At 34.5% G+C, this 23,320-nt stretch overlaps 1 long non-coding RNA gene across 1 annotated transcript in view; it reads left to right on the top strand.

Annotated features, from left to right (window-relative positions):
- LOC114017844 (uncharacterized) overlaps positions 1 to 23,320 on the top strand; it is a 200,348-nt gene that overhangs the window by 89,375 nt on the left and 87,653 nt on the right. Inside the window, exon 2 of the long non-coding RNA XR_003563127.2 lies at positions 14,931 to 15,031. This is a non-coding gene — a long non-coding RNA (uncharacterized LOC114017844). The remainder of the gene's footprint in view (positions 1 to 14,930; positions 15,032 to 23,320) is intronic.

Here is a 23,320-nt window from a genome sequence, read left to right as displayed (position 1 = left end):
TTGTGGGTTTGCCGAGTACTTTTACCAGCAGTAAGAGCCAAAAGAATTATTCAGCTTCTTGCACAAACTTTTTGAATAATGTGGAGGAGAGGTCGAGCAAATAATAATAAAAAAAACTTCTGCTCTTTGTTGATTATTTTTTCAGTGGTGATTCTGAGTAACACAGTGCCAATCTGAAGGTAGGTGATTTCTGTTTCCTTCAGATTTCATAATTAACAGAGGAAAGGAAACCAAAGGATTTGTTGTAGCTTCTCCATTAAACTTTCCTTGATATGGATGTTCCATATTATCTACATGACAAAGTGCTTTAGGAGCTATGATAAAGACACTTTGAAGTGGGTTTTGTTTTGGTGCTGTTTTTTCCCCCTACTTTTCAGGAATTAATCCAATTTGTTTCACTTAAGGATGTCAGTTGTAGAGGAATGAAGCTGGGTTAATTAGCATTGATAATATACAACTGTGGGTTGGCTTCAGGGGCAGCGGGTTGGCTGATGTAGATAAGGTGCAGCTGTGGCTGGTTCTGTTAAGTGGTTGAGAGCCAATGAAAAGAGAGTGGCCGAGAAACAAGGTGAGAGAGAGGAAGCAGAGAGAATGCATGCATGGGATGAGGCAAAGGCAGCGGTGGGGCTGTATGAAGAGTGTGTTGGTATGAGATGGTAAAAAGACTTTGCTGCAGCTTGATAGTCTGGAGCAGGGGTCCTCAAACTGCAGTCTACAGGCTGGATACAGCCTCCCAGGGTCCTCAATCCCCCCCCTGGTATTTACAGACTGCCTGCCCCGCCGGGGGTTGGGGGGGGGGGACGGGACACACCAAGCAGCTGCAGATGACTGCTTGTCACTTCATCTGTGTTGGCCCCCTGTTTAAAAAAGTTTGAGGACCCTTGGTCTGGAGAGTGCCGTGACACTCACTGTTGTGGCTGGAGTCATGTAGCAGAGCTCAAAAATCTGTCAGTCTGAGTGGTGACTGACCACTGCTTTATTCCCAAATTACTCAGAAACACTTAAACAATTTGGATGTTGAATCTATTTTTTTTTTTTTATCACAGACAACAGAATGAGAAAACAAACATACAAAATCATCTTCTCAGGACTGCTGTGCTTGTTTTCTAGATGATTCTTGTACCTGTGGAGTACTGTTTCAGTGTTTTCATACATTGAGAGCAATACGGAAGAGACTGAAGACAGGTTAGGAGTTTTAAGACTAGGTCTAAGACACTTTTGAAATAAGGTTGGGTTTTTACTGTTATTTTAAGGGAATAGGAGCTACAGATCTGTGAAAAGCAACTGAAAAAAATTGCCTGAACACAGTCTTTTGAGTAGTCCTTCATTTTCTACATGCATAGGTTTGGTTTGAGTCTTTGAGAGAACTGTTGGATCCTCCTGGCGCAGATTGCCCAAGCCATTCTCACTTCAGAGTGGCTTTCTCAGGACTCACAGACTGATGTCTGTCTGCCTTTTTTTCTATAATCTCAGCAGCAACCTAAACTAGGTCTTCACCATACTTGATTCCTGAAGGTAGGTCATTGCTATACTTTGTATTGAGCGTGGTCATCAGTACCCAGTGAATTGTCCTGTCCAACCTCCTATCCAAACAGTTCATCTGGGAAATGGTCTGCAGAACTGTGAGCTGAATCCATACCCTATTGTTGTTACTACAAAGTGTAGTTTTGGATTTCTAATGTATTGCAAAAAGAATTCACATGGACAATATTGCATCATGGTTTGAAACACTTTCAGAATGCCCTCTCTGTCTGTCAGATGCATCTGTGTAGTTCAGTCCTGTCTGCTACTAAATATCTCCACATCTGGGGACACATAGTTACTCATACCTGGGGGAGGTTCAGAGTCTTTGATTCTTTATTCTTTTTTTAATTTTAAAAATTATTGACTTTTAAAATATTATTTTAATTCTGTTTATGAGTATGGCTAGCCAAAATAGTAATTCTTGCTTGATGCAATAATAAAAAATAACCTGGAATACATGTTGTTGCATGCATTTTACGAAACTGCAGGGTGCACTGCACATTTTTTACCTCCTGATCCTGCTGCACCACAAGATGATGAAAGAATATACGATGCTGAACCAGCAGCTCACTACTGGCCCTGAAGCTTCCTCCCTGATATAAAGGAATTTCAAAACTTTAGGTCAGAGTCTATGTTTCTGTCTGTAGCTTTATGATTAACCTGCACCCCCTCGATGTATGAGCTCTAAGACTTTTGACAGAAAATCCAGGACTTAAAACCCGTGAGAACTATTGAAACCTGATGCGGGTTTTACCAAGCTTTCAGGGTCAATTCATTTAAGCTTTAGGTAAGATCTGACTCACTTTATATACAGTGTATTCATGCCTGACTTTATTTAACACACCAGAGACATGGAGCATCCAAAAAGTCAACACACAAAAGAGAAATATCCATAGGACATATCAACCACAGGTATCCTGGAAGTAGCTTTGGGTTTAGCTCTATGAAATTTTTCAGCTTTGAAATTATGCTAAACGTTAAGAACTTTTCGTTGATACTACTTTTGTTTGGAAGAAGGCACATATAGATAACAAGAATTCAGTGAAAACTCAAACTTTTTTGCTTGTTTTCCCTATCTTTTTGAACATAACTCTATTTAGAAATTCTCTGTTTATATGTATAATCTTATACACGTATATGTTTAAGAAAACTTTATATAATTGCACTTAGGTCAAACCCTTAATAAATTTTTATTTTTTCACTTAACTCCATGCATATTAACATGAACTTTTTGAAAAACATCTTTTTTTCTACACACCCCCACTCACACACCCACACATTTACACTTCGAGCTGTTTAAATGTTTTAAAATGTTAAATGTTTCCAGCAATATGAAAATCTGAACCACGCAATCTGGGTGGGTCTTGATTTTGAATAAAACCCTACTAAAGTTAGGATAACCTATGAGGATTTGACAGACAGATGAAGTTATCCTTATCTTGTATATACACTTGCTCTAAAAACAAGAGGACTTGTGATTTTGTTCAGAGCACGAAATTCAGAGTTCTTCCAAAGACTTTCAGTACTTGTTCTGAATTTTAATAAACAGAAAATTCTGCCTCTCGTATCATTTAGGATGTGAAGACATAAGTAAACAAATATTTCCTGTGATGAAAATTTAATTAGTATTGAACTAATATGTGCAACTTATTTAAGGGTTAAGATGCAAATCATTTGTCTTTTAATAACTTCATATGCTTGCTGAAGATTATCTTTTTAGTGTTCCCAGAAATGTCACTGAATCTAGTTCTGCTCTGGTATGATTGTTTTGGTTATGTCCCTTTTTCTTTAATTTCACATTTCACAACCTGTGTGATGTACTGAAAGGCATGGATTCTTTACTCTCACCTTTTTAGGTATTGTTTTGCTAAATAGGCTCTGATCTGTAATTGATGTTTACAAAGAAAACTGCTTACTTTTTTTTATTTGCTTCATTATACTATGGTATAGATTTCTGGGATAATAGCATGCTGAAAAATTTCTATCTCAGGAATCTATTTTCATTACCGGTTAATGTATAAAGTATTCTGTTTACTGGTTGTTGGATGACAAGCAGCTTGTCAAGTATGCATGACTGACCTTCTTCTAAGGATGTTTAGAATTCCTTATATGAATAGATCTCCTCAAGTAACTCAATGAGGGGAAAAAACCACTTTACTGTATATTTATAGTTTTGATGGCCTAGGTATTACTTTATAGAACTTTGTTTTCCTTTTCTTTCCTTCCCTCCCCCTCCCCCCCCCCATCAGTACTTAACAACAGCTAGCTGAAGCTAAGGACTTAAAACATGGGGGGTGTGGGGTGTGTGTGTGTGGGGGGGGGGGGGGTTGGTGTTCTGCTGTTTAAGTTGTTAAGTCTTTCTCATATAGTTATGGCAATAGTAAACCAAGATTTAACTCCTGGAAAAAAGGAGTGAGACCTTGAGTGATAATGAATCAGAGAGAAAATACTTAAAATACTGAGCTCAAGTTGTCTTCCAGGACTTAGTAATTAGTCAAATTAATTTGGTCTAAAATGTCTTGTACTGGTGTAGGACTTGAAGGTATTCTAACTTGCATCAGGTTGTTGCGGATATTTCTCTGAAGTTTCAAAGAGTTGATTGGGAGATTGTTGTTTTCCCTGCTTAAATCTGTGCTGCAGTAGGTATAGCATCATGAAATGGCTAAAATACCATTAATGTTTATTAAAAATACTCTGACTCTCTGAATATGCAATCTTAACCATTGCTTTCTACAGGCCTACTAAGTTCCGTTCCTCAGCAGTTGTAGAGCACAAAGAAAGCATGGTTTGGCTGACTAAACCAATTCTATTTGTGAGATGTATTGTTTATAGTCCCCTGGTGGTACCTTCCAGTCTTCTAGACTCCAGATTCTAGGGCCTGGTGCCAGAGTACTCTACATCCATATTGCTAAAGATGCTTCAAAGTGATGACTCGTTATATCAGCATATTCCTGGGGCAGATCTTAATCAAGTATATTAACAAAGTCTATTAGTATGTTAGGGTCATGGATTTTCATAAGAATATGTAGATTACTGCACTTTTAAAGAAAAATTCTCATGAATGAGGATTAAGTGAATACAGGGCAAGAACATAAACAACTACCCCCTTTAAACTAGCCTAATATCAACTAAAAGACAAAATGTGTTTTCATACACATTGAGGATAATTGTTGCACAGAGTTTTTCTGTCTGGGCATATTTATCTATTTGTGTCACATATACTGGAATCAAAGTGAAAATTAAACTTATTTTTAACTGTATTATGTACTTAATCCATATAAAGTATAACAGTTAAATTTTAATAATGTTCACTGTATCAAGTGCAAATAATTGAAAGACAGGAAACTTACACTATATTACCAGACTGCAGAAATGTCTTTCATTAGCAAGTGCATGGTGAGGAAGGGCTTTGTTTCTGGTTTTGTTTTTGTATTACAATGAAGAATCATATTAGAACTCTTTTGAACGTTATGCCCCAATTCTAGAGTTAACAGTTTTAGGATATAAGATCTCAGTTTTTACCCTGAAGGTCTAGAACACCCTTACTTAATCTTGCCCTCCACTGAATATATTATCTAAAATGTCTTCACTATCTTCTTTTAGTTGCGCTAGTTTTGCCTACAGCAAAACTGGGCTCACTCCTTGAAAGTGTTTCTCTATTTTAAAACTGCTTAACTTCTGTGGTTTCTTTTTCGTTCCTTTCATGCTGCACTTTCTGTGTTTTCTTAGACCAATCTTATGTGCAATTCCTCCCTAAGTAATACAAATCATCCAATAGTGGAAATTAACTCCCTGAGAGCTTGCACAGATTAAACTACTTCTACTAACCACAGTCAACAAACCCAATGAATCAGGAATAGAAAGTACTGTAAAACTGTGTTACTGATCTCTTCTCTCACCTAAAACAGATTTATAAAGTTAATGGTTTATTTATTTTCATATGTGAAGTTTCTGGTTTTGGTTTAAGGTAAGTTTCAATAGATTGAAAGACATTGATTATTGGGATTTCTGGAGTCTAAGTCATTAAATAGATTTTCCTTTGCAATTCTTTTTGCTACTGTAACTCAGAGTACTGGTGAATGAACACCACTGAGAAGAGTTGGAAAATACTTAAATTAGCTAAATCTCATTCAACATCCAAATAATTTCAAATTAAATTTATGTTTGTCACTGAAAGCTTACTGAGACTTCCACAAGGAGATCTGAGGAAGAAATAAAAATTGTGTACAAAATTATAGGGTTTTTTTCAGCGTAACGCAAAAATATGCTGGTGAGGATGTGCTGCAAAACAAATCAAGCATTGTAGGAATCTTATTTATTATCATCTTCAGTCTTTTACTCCTTTAGGTAACCATAAACTTTTCCCCTATTTATATTAAACCCTCTTTCATTATTTCTTTAATAAATTACATCATTATCGTTCTCTGTTTTCAGTAAAAGATTCTTGTATGTTCTTTTAAGGTTAATTTTAAAATTTTCAAAATAGTTAATGTGTACAAACTAAAACCCATATTTTTTATGTGCATAATTTTTATTTCCTGGTTTGATTTGCATCTTTTCTTTTAATGATATTTTAACATAATTTACTTACCTAATATAGCTAATCAAGAGTGCAAATTTAGAAATATTTCCTGGTCACTGCCTGGCGTTTGGTGTAAGATATGTTAGCATTGCTGATGCAACATGGACAACCAATTAAAAATGAGGTGACCTTTTTCTTTCTTTATACAGTTGTCATTCAGCAGTGCATCTCTAATGAGCATCTTAGGTTTCTGAGAGCCTCTACTAAAAAAGTATTGTCATTTCTGATGAATATGCTGGTGGCTGAAGTAGAGCTTTTGATAAATGAATACCTTTTATCAGCCTGGCTCTCTGGGACCCATTAAGAAAAGTTTTACATTGTGTATCATTTAGGGAGTTGAAGATGTAGAAATACATTGAAATAAAGATAACACTGAACTCCAAGCTGAATTATAGGACCACTCTTTTGCTTATAAAGGTAATATGCTATAAAGAGGTCACAAGCAAATAAATAAGAGCTCTACATCGTGCTCAGAACGGGTTAAGTCTCCATGAAATGTACTGAACTGAAAAGATACTCAGCTGTCTCTGCATACAATAAGTTCAGTATAGAGTGAGATAAGGCATCACTGTGCTTCTCTAAACCCTTTTATCTTAGACACAAAAGGGAGCAAGTCCACTTATTCTTTGGGTGCACAAGTTGTTTAGGCATGCAAATGTATTATTACTACAAAATTTTTCTTTTGAGAATTTCAGAGACTGTGAAGTAACCTCCTTATTTTTGTGAACGACATTAACATTTTCATATACTTGAGATAACCTACATGAAAACCAGACAGATTGGCATTTTGATGCACAGATTTGTTGGGCCACAATATGATAGGAAGAGCTGTAAATAATTCATAAATAAATCAGAGAAGGATTTTTGCCACTTTTTCTGTTTGTATGCAATCTGACAGTATCCTCTCAGGGTCAAAGGAGAGAACTGCATTTAGGAGACTGACGCTCAAAATATATTGCTCAAAACTGGAGCATCAAAACTGACATAGCTTTCACAAAGGGGAAGTTATGGGTCAATTAGAAATAGAAAGTTAAATATTTTGTCTACGTTTTCATGAAACACAAGATAAGTCAAGGATGAAAGACAAAGCTGACCCAAAACAGACTTGGGAAGAAAAGTGTATATAAAGAAAGATGGCAGGGGTCACTGGACACATGGCAAATGAGTAAAGTGCTCATGCTGCCTCTCATCTTTCCAGAAGAGTTTTCAAGGAGTCAAAGACAGACACTGCTGAAAGGGGAATGATGAAAGACAACTGATATAGATCTCTCCTTAGAGGCCTGACATTAATGAGCCTGTAATGGGCTGATTATACTAAGTTATTTTTTGCTGAAATACGTAAAGTTAAGTGGTTATGCTAATAATTAAAAGATTAATATATAAAAGATTAAAAAGGGAAGATTCAAAAGTAAAATATGGAACTCTACATTGCTAGTCAATTACAAGCAGTTGGACCACAAAACAGGTATAATTTAGGATTGCAGGACCTTGATATTTTCAGTTATCTAGTTGAAAAGTAAATTATCTCCACTGAGATGATGTATTTCTTGCACAAGCACAACATTCATATAAACTTACGTGAAACATTTCTTCTTTTTTTTTTTTGTAGTAAATACGAAAGTTTATGACACTTTTTTTTAACAGAGTTTTTGCCTTTTTGTATGGTTGAAAAACTCTTACATTGGACATTTGTTTTGGTTTTTGAAAGCAAGCATGACGGCATAAACCAAATACATTATTTCACTGGTACGTATCATAAGATACATGTCACCAAAGTAGTCCTTACTGTGTAGTGCAGGGGATTGGGGAAAGAGTTTGTTTGTTTGAAGATTTTGACAATTTGATTAGTTTTACAGCTGTTGCTATCTGTTAAACTGCACATCAACCTCGATAGCTGAAGTTTAAATTAAAGTAAGGTAATTAAGCTGCAGCAGTTTAGGATGAGGTTTGATTTAGCTAGATTTCATCTTTGAAAGGTTCCACTGAAAATGTTTTGTGGAGTAATTGAAATCAGGATAGTACTTTGACAGGCCTCTTCCTGGACCACCTGATGCCTTGTTGCAAGTCTCAGCACTTCTGAGGTCTGGGTCTGGCTTGGAAGAAAGCAGGACCCTGGCTGTAGGCAAGGTATTCTTGAACTTGGCATACTATGACTGCTCCCCTGGAAGCATAAGACTCTGTGATTCAAGGTCCACAATTTGAGTGACCTGGCCATGTTATAGAGCTTCTATGTCTGATTCATGGAATCACAGAATGGCTGAGGTTGGCACGGAACTCTGGGCATCATCTAGCCAACCCCACTACTCATATCAGAGTCCGCTAAAGCAGGTTGTTCAGGGCTTCAAATATCAGGTTTCAAATATCTCCAAGGATGGAGACACCACAACCTCTCTCAGCAGCCTGATCCAGTGCTTAACAACCATCACAGTAAAGTCTCTTCTCACACTTAAATGGAACGTCCTGCATTTCAACTTGTGCCTAATGCTTCTTGTCCTGGCACTGGGTGCCACTGAGGAGAGCCTGCCTCTCTCTTATTTACACTCTCGCATCACATGTTCATACCTTACTGTTTGGTATGCTTTCTTTCACAACTTGGGCTGGCGCATCTATACAGTTGTGTCGTGGTTTAACCTCAGCTGGCATCTAAGTACCATGCAGTGACTCACTTCCCACCCACCACCTGCCCAGTGGGATGGGGAGGAGAATTGGAAAAAGGCAAAATCCATTCAAGTAAAGTAAAACCATCTACTACTACTGATGTTTGCAATGAAAAGGGAAGAGTGAGAGAGGAATAAAACCCAACAAGTGATGCATGATACAACTGCTCACCCCCACTGGCCAATGCCTAGACAGTCCTCAAGCAGCTCCTCCAAGCAGTCCTCCAAGTCAGCTTCTCCCAGTCAACTCCCCCAATTTATATACTAAACCTGAAATTTTATGGTATGGAATATCCCTTTGGCTAGTTTGGCTCAGCTGCCCTGGCTCTGCTGCTTCTCAGCTTCTTGTGCACCCGCTTACTTGCAGAGCATGCGAAACTTGAAAAGTCCTTGAACAACTAAAATATCACTCTGTTATCAGCACTATTCTCCTACTAAATCCCAAACACAGCATTGCACTAACTACTAAGCAGAAGATTAACTCTATCCCAGCTGAAACCAGGACAAGTAGGCAGAATGATAATCCTTCCAGTGCTTCCTGCTGCAGAGCTATAACTTAAACCTGGAAGACCTGTTGTTTTTGGAAAATCTAGAAGGAGCAACTGGAAAATGCTAGGATACTTTTATTACGGGAGGTTTGAGGGGAGAATAATGCTTCATTTAATTTGGAATAAAACCAATCAACTAAAAAGATATATCTTAAAACATACAGGTAAATCATAACTTTTACTGGTGTTTTATCTGCACTGGCTAGACCAATCACATTTAGACATTTTTTTCCCCCTCGATGCATAGTTTTGCCTATATTTTTCTTAGAATAGTGTGACTACAATATTAAAGCACAGCTGAATGTTATATCTGTAAAATCTGACTTGTCCTTTCCAGCAACAGGAATTGCTTGTAGCTAATGACTTCGGAAAAATACATATAGCATTTACATATATAATAATCAATCTCAGTAGTTTCTAGGTTTGTTGGATTATCCATTGCTCTCACCTTAAAATCTTCACTTTAGAATGTTCAAAATGAGGGTTAACTACTGGAGGGCTAGAGACATATCTTTTCCATTATTTGGCCCCTAGAGACAGCTCTTCACCTAGTCCCTGGTTCATTCTTCTTCAGCTTTGTTTACCTAAAGAGGTCATTGACAGTAACCTTTTCAAGAGGATTTTCAGTTTCTGTGACTCATTAGAGAACAAAAGAACATCCACCCTCCACATTACAACGTTCCATGTCTCCTTGCAGCTGAGGTTCTTAGTAGGTCAAGAAGGGGAACTGCTTGTCTAAATTTATTGTCAGGTGTGTTTCACATCAGAAGTGTTTTTTTTCCCTCACCCTTAGAACAATATACATTGGAATCTGTCAGTAACAGTATAGTTTGCTTTGAGAACTGATATGAATAAATATGTTAAAAAATGAAGTTGGTTTTTTATAGTTTTCTTGTCTATAGGTCTAAAAGAATCAAAGCATTTTTTTACTTCAAGTACAGAAATCAAAACCAAAAGAATAATATAAGTATTAAGAGCAGAACACTAGATATGCTGTAAAGTATTTGGCTTATGTATCTGGATAATTATATATACTCCACTAAGGCATAATTCACTCACTTTAAAACATCTTAAAGCTAAATTTTTTAAGGTGTCTAATTGTATTCTAAGGTATAAGAAAGTTTTGAGATCGAGACACCATGAATATTTTTAATTATAACATTTTTCTGGACAGAAAATAGGTTTGATTGCAATATGATATTAATGATTCAAAAACTAATTATAAGGCTTTCCACAACAAAACAACACCTGAATATTTTTAACATTTTGATTTTGAAAGTCGCTTTTATTTTTATAGTTAATTCTTTAAATTTCACTTAAAGTAGAATTAGTTGTACTAGAAACAAACATACAAATATTGTCCTTTCTGTGGATGCTACAGGCACTCTACTACTGTGAGAGCTCATCTTGGGTGATTTTGATTCCCTTACTTGGAGATACCACATAATGTTCATGTGCAGTCTTGAATGATTTTTCAGAGGTTACAAACATTTCCAATAAAATTGTTTGTTTGGGGGAACTCTTGTTTGTAAAAGACTGACTCATGCATTGAATGAAAAATGTGGAATAAGATTTGTGGATGGAAGAAGAGACAGCTGAGTGTTCATATATTTGATACACAGCTGCAAGAGCCAGTTTATGTAATAGGGGTGCTACACGTTAGTGTAGGAGCGTGCCATAATAAGAAGAGTTTGATGGTGTAAGGATATGTTGGGATTTTTGTATTCAAATCTTTTACAGTTAATTCCTTTAAAAATATGTAATGCCTTTTTTTTCTTTCTTTTTTTTAAACTGTCATTTAGATCTGGGCTTTTTATTTTCTAACCACTGTTGTCATGATCTCTACCATTTTGTTTCTAGTATGTTCAGTAATTTTGGCTTGGTTTTTATGACCACATTAAGAGTTACATATGTATTTGCAAAATGGTTATGCTAATTCAGAGCTTAGCCACATTTTGTATTTCAGTACTGGTCAGCACATAGTTGTATTTTTATTTTACTGTTCTTTCCATTTAATTTTATTTGGTATCATCAAAAGTCATAGATATAATATTCTTAACTCCCAAAACTATAGTGAGCTCCTGGCATTCAGGAGTTTTTGCTTTGGCACTAACAGCATGTGTGTTTATAGAATAAAATTTATAATAAACACATTTGTTCACATTTGTAAATGAATATTTATCAAATGTTTTTTCAAACTTGGAATATGTTTGCTGCAATATTGTTGGGTCAGTATTAATAATTGTGCCATATGCCTGTATATTTCTGAACCAGGTGGCTGGCAATCATGTATAGTGGTCTCCAGATGAGCAGCAGTTCAGTGACAGCAACAAAAAGAATCTCTTGTAATGCACTCATTACTATAAACAATTCCTGTTTTCTTCTTTGACTTTCTTGTTCAGTTCCAAATACCATTTGAGTATCAAATATCCTATTCTTAGATGATCATTCAGTGTTAGATAACTAGGATTTTTTGAATATATGATTGAAAGACAGATGTTACTAAACAAAGAACATAAATATTAGCATTATCCTTACTGCTGGTTAAGTTGCTGGTATTGTAGCTCACTTGCAAGAGTACACAGACTGCTAGGTACTGTATCTTTTATTTCCCTAAATTTACATGTGTCTCTATAATAAGAATACACCTATTTCTAGACAGTCTACTTTATCTTACCAATTCTTTTTGTAGAAAAAAAATCATAATGTCAGTCGATCAGAGGCTGTACTTCATGCACATGACTTTCTTCATTCTAACTTATATTGACTTCACTGAGACCCCTAAAAATAAGAGCCAGTAGATAGAGTTGGTCTAAGCATTTCAAAGACTTTTCTTCAACATAATCTCTGATTTTATATGCACTACTCTTTCTCCCACAATATCCAACCACAAAAATTGTGGTAAGGTAGTTTTTCAGAGTTTTTTTAGTTTCTCTGTTAGTTATAATTTTTAAGTTGCTTCCAGATATTACCGTGTGCCTTTTTTAATATATATAATAAATATTGTGTGTAATGTAAATTTCTAATGCATATTTTTTCCTAAGTGTCTCAAACAAAAGTTTAAGTTCTTTTTGACTCTAAGCCAAAGTATATGGAGTTGTTTATTTTCCTCAGAGTTTGAGAAATTAAAGTGTCACATAGACAGTTTATCTCTGTTGGTCTGTTAATTATTTGTTATACACACATACATACAGAGAGAGAAATATTTTTAAGAACATATAGAGTTCTGATTTTAATGCAACTTCATCCAGAGAAGAATCATGGTTTTATTTCAGTCATAAAACTTGAACTTAAATAAAGCCTATTGTTTAAGGAGGAAAATCTTTTATGGATAAACTTGAATTAGTTCTGCTATATGTATAAGCTCTTCTGAGAGAGACTCCCATACTGGGTTTTTTTTGACTTTGTTTTCATTTTGACAAGTTTTACTTTTCCTGTACTTTAACCAAAAAAACCCCACCCTACATCTGGATTGCTAAGACAAATTATGTTTATCATACTACTTTGCGATCTTCATTTGTGCTATTTACTTTGGCAAGAAACATCTAGAGGCTTATATTGTCTGATACTGTCGCATAAGCCTACATCTATTAGTTCCAAGACTATTCTCTACATGAAAAGTGATGCTGAGCACCAAACGAATGAGTGACCGCTGGACAAATCTGACCTGTTCTGTGAGATGTTAATAGTAAGATGACACTAAACTAACACATTAACTAAACACATCAGGAGTAACATCTTTTGTGATTCTTTTCACAGAAGAAATAAAAGTCTGAAGTTCTTTGTCTCTTAAAGGCACCTACCCAAGTTTAGCAAGCTCTATGACCGTGTTTTACAGATTTTATGCATGTTTAAACAGAAAAGAAACAGCTGAATTATACACACATTTTGTTACTGTGTTGCAGTAATGTGTTTCAGGAGAGTTTGCTGTATCTCTTCTATGAGAGAGAATATCAAATATGCAGAATGAGCAAGAGACAGAACTACTGAAATGTAATATACCTGTTTAGGTGGTTTTATTAAATGTATGGTGTGATTTCTGTGAACACTTCTCTCTGTTGCTTGCAGTGTATAAATTATTAGCCCTAACAGGGGATAAGAACTTGGACAATTTCAAGTTCTCCTCCAAAATTCTCCCTCTTGTCTCCTATGAGAACCTGTGAGAAATCCAAATTCAAAGTACCTGAAGCACTTTCAGTTTATGCATGTTCTCTTAATTGCTTTTTACAAGCTTTGAGCCATTTTTTTCTCAAGGTGTCTCCTGTTACTCACAATACAACTCTTAATCTAGACTTTAAATGGCAATCTAGAACACTCTTTCACAAAGAACAGGATAGATAGACTGTAGTATGAGAAAATTTAGTAAATTTTGTTATATCATTCCACTCATTGAATTTTGTTTTATTGTTTAGTAAATTTTTGGCTCATAAAAATTATTTCTAAGTCCAATGTAAAGAGACATTTCCTCTAAAAATTTTATTTTAAAACAATTTCCATATACATTTGGAAGTATATTTTTCTACCTATTAAGAATTTATGTTTGTCAGCATAAAGAGTTCCCAAAAGGAAAATTAAAATCAGATGTATCCTATCACTGGGTGTAGCAGTCTCAGCTGTTATATTTCAGCTAAACATTTTTGCTTGATTTGAGCTGATAGAAAACACATTTCTGTCTGAATGGCCTGTCATCTCATTGAAAGTTGAATCGTGATGAGTTATGCCCTAATTTTTCAATCAAGATATTTTTCAAACTCTGCACTTCAGAAAAATTCTAGTAAATGAAGGACGGTGCTGTTTCATAGGTTCTATATGACTGTATGGTGTGATCACATGACATATATAACTTCAGGCACCATGTTTTAGTGGAAAGTCAACTACTAATAGATAAGATGCAATTAAGAACAGCTTAGTTCCTCATTTTCCAGATTCTTAAATATCTGGGTATTTCTTTGCTATAAAGCAGAAGTATTTCTCTCCCCAAACAACACCCCAAATTTAATTTCTACTTTTGGAAACAAACTAAAAAAAGCAAGTTAGTGAGAAAGAACTAGATAATCTCTAAAGGTCCCTTCCAACCCAAAGCATTCATAATTCAGAACGATAATTCTGTCATTCCCTTGTTATTCTAAATGGACTGTGTGCAAGTGTTTGTCAGCTAGACCACTAAAACACTTCATCACATAAATAAGAAACAAAAAATAATACACAGCCATGGTTCTGCTCTATTCTAGTTTGAAAGAAAGGGTTATTCAAATTTTATCTTGCACTTTTGCAGCTTTAATCTTTCCATGCATATGGAAATGTCACTGCTTTACTGAAACAATGAGGGAGACGTGTATGAATTCTCCCAGAACTGTCACCACATGTAAGGAATACAAATTCTGTGGTTTTGCCCACAGAATATCCATTTCCTCTCTGAAATTTTTTTCTCCTCATGCATTAGTTGTTCACAGTGCATGGTTCAACCTGTGTTAGCACCAGGAAGCAGAATGTTAACCTAACCAAGTTTAGCTATTTTGTGCACACTAAAATGATTTTGTAAAGTGAACCGCTGGGTAAAAAGACAGTGTGAAAAAAGGTAGTCTGAAAGATTTACATGGATTTCTTTTTTCTCTGCAGTCTCCTCTTAGTGAAGCAGCTGTAGCTTGGATTTCATTGTGTGACCTTGACACTTACTGTCAAGCCCTTCAGGTAACTGCTAGATTTGGCAAGGTTAAAAGGTAAGTGAAATTTTAAACATTAAAGCTTTAAGACATTAGAAACCTCTGTATTTAGGAGGCATTGTTATTAATATTATGTATTAAAACATCTGACATTGCAAAGGGAGGGGCTTTTTGTAATCTGTTCCAAACTGTATTGCTTTAATTTGTTTCTGGTAGTTTCTAAGTTGTAAGTTAAGAAAAAAACCACACACACACCTATAGAAAGGAAATAGAGAAGTGGAATTGCAAACAGATTCTTCTCTCTATGACTTGTCATCATTAAAACAAGAATTCAAGTTTTCAAGTCTACTAGATGTGACAGGAGGACAAATTAAATACGGGGTGCTCTGTATAATGCTAAGGAACCTGCTTCATATGTGGATTTACAAATAAGGCAAATATAATTCTTTGATTTTTTTTTTATTTGGGGTGTTTTTTTCTAAAGCAGAAAAGGGAGACTGGCCAACCTTAATTGAAGTAATCAAGTGAAATGGAAGAGGTTAAATAAGCACAAGGCTGACAGAGCTGTCATTTCAGGGCTTGGTCATTTACGTGATGCTAAATATCCTTTGTGAAATAAGGCTCAGTAAAACCAGTGACATCAAGTATCCTGATTTTGCTAGGCAGATTGGAGAAAGAATAGCTACATAATCAGTCTTTTAGAACAAACATAATACGTAAAAGGCTTACTTAACACATTAATATAAATCAAGGGGAATTAAATGAATGTTATATAAATCAGTATTTCTTTTCTCTCAGAGAGCCATTTTTCATCCTTTACATATTTGTGGGTCAGATACTGCCTCAAGGAGAAAGAAAATTTATGAATAATTTAAAAATCAACATTTTTGCTTCTGATGAGAGCCGTAAAAAGACCTTTTAGAGCTAGTTATATACAACATATTCCAAGGAGTATTGTTTATTAAAATAAGACTTTTCTCTTGTACTGTGGTCCCCAGTACAAGAAAGACATGGGCTTATTAGAAACTGTCAAGAAGAGAACCATGAAAATTATCAGAGGGCTGGAGCATCTCTCCTATGAAGAAAGGCTGAGAGAGTTGGGGTGGTTCAGCCTGGAGAATAAAAGCTTTAAGAGGGAACTTATTGCAGCCTTGTAGTGTGAGAAAGGTGGAGAAAGACTTTTTACCAAGGCCTGTAATAAGACAAGGGGTAATGATTTATTGAGAGAGGGTAGGTTTAGATTGTTGTGGTTTCTGGTGTTTTTTTTTTTTTTATGATGAGTGTGGTGGGATAGTGAAACAGGTTTTCCAGAGCACCTGTGGATGCCCTGTCCCTGGAAGTGTTCAAGGTCAGGTTTGATGGGGCTTTGAGCAGCCTGATCTAGTGAAAGATGTCCCTGCCTATAGCAGGTAGGTTGGACTAGATGACATCTGAAGGTCCCTCCCAACCCACACCATTCATTCTATGATTCTGTTCTGTGTCTGTGTGTTTGAAAACACTTGAAAAACATTCCTTATCTTTATACAGAATTCCCAAATCCTCCTGACAGAAACTGTTCCCTTGATTATGCAAAAAATGTTCAATGACTCATAAAACCAAAAAAGTTTTAAAAATACTGTTCTAAACTATGTAAGCTACTGTTTACAAAATATTTTATCACTTTGTTTTGAAGCAAATGTATTTTCCCGAAATGCTATATCAACATTATACTTACCTGTTGATCTGCTATTATTCTTCTGATTGACTTTGCTATGCCATTAATGAAATCTGGCTTGAATGTCTTTTTCCACTAGCACACAGTGATACTAGAGATCTGTTTTAATCTTTTTACTTTCCTGTTAACTTTTCTTCTAGAATTATCCTAATTTCAGATCTGCTTAAATCTTTTCTATAGATGTTTTCTGTATTCACATGGAAAACCAATATCAATTCATAACACCAGTAAAATCAATTATTGAAAACTTTGGTTTTCTCAGGAATGTAGTATCAGTCTTGTCATGAGTTCAAACTGTGTCATTCATGTGTTGCCTCTTCTGACATTCAGCTGACCTGCCAATATACTTACATATTGTATTAAAATAAGACACCTTGTCAATATTACAGAAACATGCAAATCTGTAGAACAAATAACTCTAGAAATACAATGCATCCATACTGAGAAATCACAGTGTGAAAAATGTTGCTAAGTGGATCTTCTAATAAATGTTACCTTAACAAGAATTTTAACATTTTCTACTGGTGGTTTCATTTGTAATTCTATCTGAAGAAAAATAGGAACTGGATACTTCAGTGGAACAAAGTGAATTGTTACACAAGGTCCATATTCACTTAGTCTATTAGAGGTATCAGTATTAAAAATTAACACACAGTTCTCTGTCAAACTGTAATATACTTTGCAGAAACAGAGTTCATACTTATCTTGGAAGTTTAGGGAATGTGACCGAACATGCTTCTGTCTGAATCTCATAAGCAGAGTAAAAATTATCATAATCAAAACTACAACCTAGAATAATAAAAGTAGTGATTGTGCATTAATATTAGTGTCAAGAAATTGATAGTGGAGAAGTCTCTGGACTAAAAAAAATATTACCCTTACTGAACCAAGCTGTTAGGAAATCCCTACCATAGACCTCGTATTATGACAATGATGGCTTTTTCATCCAGATTACTGTCAATTAATTATTGCACTATACTTTTATATCTTTTTGAAGCACATGTTCATAGCTCCTGTCAAAACTGAGCCTAGAAGCTGATAAGACTCTTATATCATTATGTCCATTTATGCTTCAGATACTTAGAACAAGTGAAAACTTTAAAAGTAATTTATTGGATGAAGAAAAGGTAAGGATTACTTAGGAACCAAGCATTCATTTAGTATTAATAGGTATTATCATAATTTATTCAACTTTTCTGGCAACCAATATAGGTAATTTTTTTACGAGGTGATGGAGACACATTTCTGGTCTGTATTTCTTTTCCAAAACCTTTGCTGCCCATTAGTACTAACTTATTCTTCAAATAAAATGGTTTTCAAATGGATTCTTAATAGTTTTATTTAAATTATTTTTCTTCAATAGTTGAATTAAGTAAGTTTTTGTTAGTAATTTTCTGACATGCAGTTTTTTTCTAGGCCATTTAGTTTCACTTACACTTCACTTACTATTAGTTTATGAATAAAAAAGTGTTATTATTATTCAACAGAAAACACAATTTTCCTGAAATAATTGTTAATATAGGAATATTTTGGCAATATCAGTCTTGTACTTATATGTCAGAAACACAATACATACTGAAAAGTGTGGTGAATGTTTCTATTCAGTCTTTGTGCATGACAAAAATGGTGACACTCTCTCTAGTGACACCAAGAAACATGACAAGTCTTTATTCTCTGTACATTCAAATTATGCTGTTTTCCTAGTCTCTCACTGTACATGATCTGCTTTATCTATCTGCTGGTATTGTATTTCACTGCATTTTGAATAAAATAACATTATCTGATGCAATCGTAAATTCATCTTTTTTTTTGGAGTTAAATTCTTAACAAAGTGGATTTGGCATATGAAATCACTTTGTGGTTTCTATTTTCATAAGCTTATATGTAGTTGCTAATAAAATCACCAACACCTTTATCTATGTAATATTGCATACACCAGAGAGAAAGATATACATAGTGAAAATGTGCAACATATTTTATTTGATTTGTTATAAACTCTGATGCATTTCAGGAGGTGAAAATATTGTTTCTTGATGTTTTTCAGGAATAAATCCTTTATATCTGATTAAAATGCAGATGAGTATCATAAACTATTATAATTTGAAAGGGTTGATCTCCTGAAGCAATCTTCTTCCATCTGCTTCAGGTGTAAAGCTTGGAGGGAATTTGTTACAATTACTGAATGCAGTTTGGGTGAAGATGCAATCTCCCAGCCTGAAAGTCCCTATGTGAATGAAAACCATTTTAGTACTTCTGACATTTCTGCTATTTCAAAAAATCCTGCAACTTCATAATAAAACCATTTTTAGTTATAAGAAATTATTGAATTGCTAGTGAAAATCTGCATGAGAACAAATGGAAAATCTAAATGATTCTGAGGTTAGGTTCTAATCTCATATTTCAAATCTTAAAATACTGATAATGCTAATTCAGTAATTTTTAGTTCTTAGGTGGTTTAGTTAATTCATAAGAAGAGAGATAATAATCCAGCAGTCATTTTAAGTGGCTTAGAGTCTTTTATTTCTCTGTGATTTGCAGATATTCTCTAGATTTTATCAACTGCTGGCTAGGATCTTGTGCTATAAAATTGCATTGCAAGACTTATTTACAGAAGGGAAAGGATCCCAAACTTTTTTTTCTCTAAACATTGTTGTTTTGTTGTAAGGATATAAAAGTAGCTTGTAGAGACTTAATCTCATTAGAACAATCAAAAAAATGTGAACTTTAGCATACCTATACTTATAATTTGGCAGAGGGACACAGATTTCTTGCAGTAATGTTCACTAACCAAAAAAGATTAGGATGTGAAGAGTTATATTACTAAAAGTGTGAGAGAGAAAGGGAGATGTTATCAAAAAGATCATTTCCTATTTAACAAAAGTTGACTAAACAGACCAACATTTACTTTTTTTAAAAAAATATTTTTTAATTATTTGGTAGGATGAATAAGAAAACTGCCCTTTTAGTAAAATACTGCACACAGTTTCTGCAATACAAATAGTCTGCTTTGAAATCTGGTATAGAATGCAGGGAGCAGCAGTGGTTTGACATTGAGAAATTAAGTTCAGTTATTTAGTGGCAGGAAACTGTACTCAATGAGCAAGGAAAAATATATCTAACAGTCACCTTGCAAAGAAGAGTATTACTCTGTAAAATGGTTGCCTGTCAACAGGAGCTTTCTTTAACAACTTTTGTAATTGAAAAAAGTCATTGACTATTCCATTCACTCTCTTTTTAGTTGATTTTTTGATAGCTTGAATGTTGTTGTATTGTAAACTGATTTCCCAAAAGTGTTCTTTTTCATAGAGCATCTGTATAAATCCAAATCTGCAAGATTTTTTTTTTTCTTATGATCCCTGGAGTTACATGGTCATGCTTATGTCCTGAGCAAGAACTCTACATGCTAGAGCACTACACCCTTGAACACTAGAGTGTTGTATCTTAGGCTGCTGGACTGAAGAGATAACTATAATGTGGAAGAACTGAAAGTAGATACAGACAGTAAGAGAAACATTCTTAAGAGTGAAAGAAATTAAAGATCATATAAACTTGATTTTTCAGAGCATATTGCCTAGTGAGTAAGTGTACTTATGATAGGTACTTTTATTACAGATAATAACTAAAAACTAATGCCACTCCAAGAGGAGAATACACCAAGGGAAAACATTGATGTAGAAGAAAAAGCAAAGATCTTGAAAGTATGTTATGATTAAGTTTTTTTCTACTTAAAAAAGATAGGGAATAGGGTAGGGCTGTTAATTTCTGGGACTATGAGGAAATAATCTGATCTTCCTATCCTTTAACTATTACCTGTGAATGCAAATTGGCAGTGGTTGTACTATTAAGTTAATGGCTGACACTATGTGATAGAAATTACAAAGAGAGAGTGAAATATAATAGATAAATTGTAACTGAATAATTTCTGATATATTAGAAAGACTATAGCCTAAATAAAGCTAAATTTACCAAATTCTGAATATGCTAAAATAACTGCTCTCATAATTGGCTAATAGCAATCTGTTCATCTTTCTAGTCTGAACAAGAAATAATGTCTCTTCAGTTTGCATCTTGACAACTGTCTCAAATTTTGCTTCCTTGCTCTGTCTTTTAATGTATTTTTTATTTTTAATATTCTGTGACTGTTACTATTGGTTGTATACTCTCAGGTACTGTAAATCAGACTAGAATTTTGTGGAACTGTTTCCTGGTTCATTGTGTGGAGTTGCACAAAGATGGAAGAAATGAAGACGTTATCGCTCCTCTTAGGAAAGAAGTGACTTGCAATCATAAGGTGCTTCTTGCCTACTGAGGAGATGGGAGCTTTCCTGGCAGTGCATTAGAAACGTTTCAAAATATGCAATAAGAAAATGTTTTATTATCTCTTAGCAAAGAAAATGCCCCATAAGAAGGCTACAATATTTTTATATTTTTTCTTGGTTTTTTTCTCTTCTCCTTATCGCTGACAACAGTTGCAGATTAGATGCCTCTAAAAGTAACAATATAATAAGTGTTCTAAAATGCTTCTTTGTTTCTTGATTTCAATATAAAATTTCCATTAATATGAAGTGTAAAAACAACCTATACACACACACATACACACATATATGTATATGTGTATATATATATAAATTAAAAATACCTGATTGCAGAGCAGTGATATAGCTGAGCAAATCTAACAGCTCACTGGAGATACCAGTCCTTTTTCCTTAATTCCTTTTGTATTCTCAGCAGTATATTACTTCTAGCTCTATTGCACCATAATGTACTCATCTGACCCCTTAATTAATTAATTCAGCCTAGTAAGCTTAGATCTTACAATAGGCAAAAGAAAAAAAAAAAAAAAAAGAAGAAAAAAATATTCCTGCATACTCACATCTCAGAGGGTTCGTTCTAATGCCAGAAGTGAGGAGGCAACCACAAGGCAAGAGTGGGAGAGGGAGAAGGAAAATGGAATGGGAAAGAAGTGAGGATTTTTTGCAACTGTTAGTAAGAAACATTTTTACACTGGAACACACAGTAAATAAGTTTTCTTCTTGCCAACCATCAAAACATTGTTTGCTTCAAGGTTTAATTAAGTGGCCTTTAGCTTTCCTGAAACTTCAGCCATTCTAGAATTCTATGAATACCTGTATTTTTGCAGTTCTATACCGTGACTGTTGCTCAAGTCAGGATTTCTTTTTTTTTTTTTTTTTTAAGAATAAATTTTAAATTAACTTTGTTTCTTATTTTCTAGTAATTAATACATTTCTTCAGGTGCTATGGGAATATGCTATTAGTTTAGAATAGCAAATAATATATTCACTAAGACTCTACATTACTTGAAATTCCTGTTTTGCACAATAATTATACCATTGTTTTGTTGACTTGAATGTTTATTGCAAAGTCTAAAAATATTAACTAGTTATTATATAATCATTTTTTACTTCATAGTTCTTCAGGTGGGTTCATGGTATTCCTTTCTATTTTATCAAGATATCTTGGTGGAATTTATGGAGGAGATAATTGTGAAATATACTGTGTGAGCAAATAAGACATTCAAGAGGTTTAGATGTCTATAATTGTATGTTTCTCTAATTCACTAAAAACAAAGATCACCACCAGCACCACCATCATCATCATTTGTCCACAATGATTTCAAAGTTCTTGAAGGCATGGCAGCAGGGGATTTCTCATTATTATTTTAATTTAAACAGAAATTACTTGTTCAATAGTAACACTTACTTAGTAAGGTATTACTAATTTCTAAGCAATTTCAGTTTCTGAAATCTGTTCATGCTTAGCTGTGAAAAGGGCAAAAAGATTTTATGCAGAAGTAGATTATTGAAATCTGCATACATTTTCAATAGCTGATAAAACTGATTCCTACTTAATGAATTTTAATTAATAAAGTATGTTTTAGAAATGCATTTTAGCAGTAGAAAAACTATAGCAGAAAAACAGTACTAGATTTTAAAGAACGTTTATATTGAAATATGTGTAAAATTTTCAGTGTACTTTCCCTGATGGGAGAATTTTCTTCTGAAGTAATTGAACCTCTTAGTTTAGAAATGTCACCTTATATTTAAAACAGTAAAGCTTAGTAATGTGACATGGAAATGGGGCTTCCAAATGACTTGACATTTGAACTTGGAACATTTCATTTTGATCAAAGCATGGAAAAAAACTTCCTAAATTTAGAAGAAAAAAATAAATAAAAACCACCCTTCTCCAATGAATCAACCAACCAACCAAAAAAAACCCTAAAACAAGACAAAAAGGCCCAGCACAAAATGCGTGAAAAGAACTTGAGCTCCAGAACCCACAAAACTTGTACTTTGACCAAAGCCCAACAACTGGCTAAGCTTGATGAGTGGTGATTGACAGGTTGTCTTAAAGACAACGGTGGCCATTTTCTGATGGTAACTGTACTGTAGTTGTTTCTGCCCTCATTCAAATGTATTTACAGCAAACTATCTAGTAACTGTCAAACTGTAAAGGAGCACATATATTTTGCAAACACTCTAACATTTTAAGATTACAAGAAGACTTTGTCTGGGACAGCTTCTGTGCCACTCTCTAAAGTTTTAAAGTGATGAGCTATTTGGAATGTCTCTGAAATAAGAACCAGCTCACATTTCCACACCAAAAGAGAA

The sequence above is a fragment of the Falco cherrug genome, chromosome 5 (assembly GCF_023634085.1).
Source record: "Falco cherrug isolate bFalChe1 chromosome 5, bFalChe1.pri, whole genome shotgun sequence".
Classification (NCBI taxonomy): Eukaryota; Metazoa; Chordata; class Aves; order Falconiformes; family Falconidae; genus Falco; species Falco cherrug.
This window is presented reverse-complemented; position numbering and strand designations above follow the sequence as displayed.